This window comes from Globicephala melas, chromosome 4 (genome assembly GCF_963455315.2).
Source record: "Globicephala melas chromosome 4, mGloMel1.2, whole genome shotgun sequence".
Taxonomy (NCBI): Eukaryota; Metazoa; Chordata; class Mammalia; order Artiodactyla; family Delphinidae; genus Globicephala; species Globicephala melas.
The window spans coordinates 87146304-87149233 of NC_083317.1; the positions used below are offsets into that span (position 1 = coordinate 87146304).

Sequence of the window (2930 nt, forward strand, 5' to 3'; positions counted from 1 at the left end):
TTTAACTAGTGTCCAGGGAATTCCCTGGCAGTCCAGTGGCTAGGACTTGGAGCTCTTACTGCCAAGGGCCCAGGTTCAATCCCTGGTCAGGGAACTAAGATCCCACATCCCACAAGACATGTGGTGCAGCCAAAAAAAAAGCTAGTGTCCAGAATCTGGATACTTCTCCACAGCTCCCTCCCTAATCCATACCCACATATCTCTTGCTTGTATGACTGCAATACACTACCACCTGGTGTCCCCACCCCTGCTCTTGTTCCCACTATGGTTGATTCTACTTTGGGCCACGTTAGGTCTACACAACAGCCAGAGTGATCTTTCTCTAGTCACTCTCTACCTCCTTAACCTGTTTAAATTTTCTCCCCAACCATGTCTACTTAAATGCCTGTCATATGTTTATTCATTTATTTGTTTATTGTCATTTTCTCCATTAAAGTGTAGGTGTTATGAAGGCAGGGATCTTCTTGTCTACTGAGTAGTCCCCTCAGTTGAATAGACTTTCTTGAATGAAAAAATAAATAATACCTCTGCAAAAGACACTGTTAAGAGAATGAGAAAACAAACCACAGATGAGAAGACAGTGTTTGCAAAAGACATCTCTGGTGAAAGACTGTTATCCAAAATATACAAAGAACCTTTAGAATTCAACAACAACAAAAAAAACTTGATTAAGGAATGGGCAAAAGTCCTGAACAGACACCTCACCAAAGAAGATACACAGATACTCTTCCCATTCTCCACCAAGGCTCAGGATCAGAGTGAAAAGGAGAGCCTATGCGGGAACTTTGCATCTGTAAGCTCTGCCTCAACATCTGTGTGGGGCAGAGTGGAGACTGACTGAGCCGGGCAGCCTCAGGCCTGGAGCAGCTCACCGGCCAGACCTCTGTGTTCTCCAAAGCTAGATACACCATCAGGTCCTTTGGCATCAGGAGAAATGAAAAGATTGCCATCCATTGTGAGGCCAAGGCAGAAGAAACCCTGGAGAGAAGTCTAAAGGCATGAAGTATGAGTTAAGAAAGAAAGAATTGCTCAGATACTGGAAACTTTGGTTTTGGGATCCAGAAACACATCGATCTGGGGATCAAATGTGACCCAAGCACTGGTATCTATGGTCTGGACTTCTGTGTGGTGTTGGGTAGGCCAGGTTTCAGCATCACAGAAGTGAAGAACAGGTTGCATTGGGGCCAAACACAGAATCAGCAAATAGGAGGCCATGTGCTGGTTCCAGCAGAAGTATGATGAGATCATCCTTCCTGGTAAATAAATTCCCGTTTCTATCCAAAGGCCAATAAAGTACACCTGAAACTAATTTAATATAAAATGTCAAATATATATCAATGAAAAAAATTTAAGTAAAACAGAAGCCAATAAAAAATTTTCAGTAAAAAAGAAGGGATACGCAGATGGCAAATAAGCATAGGAAAAGATGGATGCTCAACATCATAGATCGTTAGGGAACTGGAAATTAAAATGAGATATCACGGGCTTCCCTGGTGGCGCAGTGGTTGAGAGTCTGCCTGCCGATGCAGGGGACACGGGTTCGTGCCCCGGTCTGGGAAGATCCCACGTGCCGTGGAGCGGCTGGGCCTGTGAGCCATGGCTGCTGGGCCTGTATGTCCGGAGTCTGTGCTTTGCAACTGGAGAGGCCACAACAGTGAGAGGCCCGCATACCACACATACACACAAAAAAAGATATCACTACACATCCATTAGAATGGACAAAACACTGACAACGCCAAGTACTAGCAGGGATGTAGAGTAACAGGTACTCTCATTCATTGCTGGTGGGAATGCAAAATGGTACAGCCAACTTCCAGAGATGGTTTGGCAGTTTTTTTAAAAATTAAACATAGTCTTACCATATGATGCAGGAATTGTGCTCCTTAGTATTTACCCAAATGAGTTGAAATTTATGTCCACGCAAAACCTGCACACAGGTGTTCATTGCAGCTTTATTCATAATTGCCAAAACTTGGACGCAACTAAGATGTCCTTCATTAGGTAAATGGGTAAATACACTGTGGCACATCTGGACAATGGAATATTCTTCAGCACTAAAAAAAAAAACAAAGAGCTATAAGCCATGAAAAGATGTAGAAGAACCTTAAACGCATATCACTAAGTGAAAGAACCCCATCTGAAGTGACAATATCCTATATGATTGCAAATATATTACATTTTGGAAAAGGCTGAACTATGGAGATAATGAAAGGATCGGTGGTTGCCAGGGAAGAGTGGAGAGGGAGAGATGAATAGGTAGAACATGGAGGATTTTTAGGGCAGTGAAACCACTCCGTATTATACTATAATAGTGGATACATGCCACTACACATTTGTCATGGAATATAAAATACCAAGAGTGAACCCTAATATAAGCTATGGCCTTCAGTGACAAGTAGGTTCATTGATGATAACAAATTTACCACTCTTGTTCATGATGTTGATAATGGGGGAAACCATGCATGTTGGGGGGGAAGGGGGGTATATGGGAACTCTCTGTACTTTCTTCTCAATTTTTCTATGAAACTAAAACTACTCTAAAAGTAAAGTCTATTAAAAATAATATGTGTGGAGACCCTGGGGGAAAATGGACCGTAAATCTAGAAAACCTGTCCCACTAAACTCTGAAAGTAATCAGAACCCTGAAAAACCCTAGTTTGGTTCTCTTATAAAAAATGCAATATGGGGCTTCCCTGGTGGCGCAGTGGTTGAGAGTCCACCTGCAGATGCAGGGGACACGGGCTCGTGCCCCGGTCCGGGAAGATCCCACATGCCGCGGAGCGGCCGGGCCCGTGAGCCATGGTCGCTGAGCCTGCGCGTCCGGAGCCTGTGCTCCACAACGGGAGAGGCCACAACAGTGAGAGGCCCGCGTACCGAAAAAAAAAAAAAAAAGATTTACTAGTGACAAACACTTTAATGGACTTGGCAGT

The 2930-nt window shown here is 43.7% G+C and overlaps 1 pseudogene; it reads left to right on the forward strand.

Moving 5' to 3' along the window:
- The first annotated feature begins 774 nt into the window (after positions 1 to 774).
- Positions 775 to 1264, forward strand: LOC115853446 (large ribosomal subunit protein uL5 pseudogene; annotated as a pseudogene).
- Positions 1265 to 2930: the final 1666 nt, after the last annotated feature.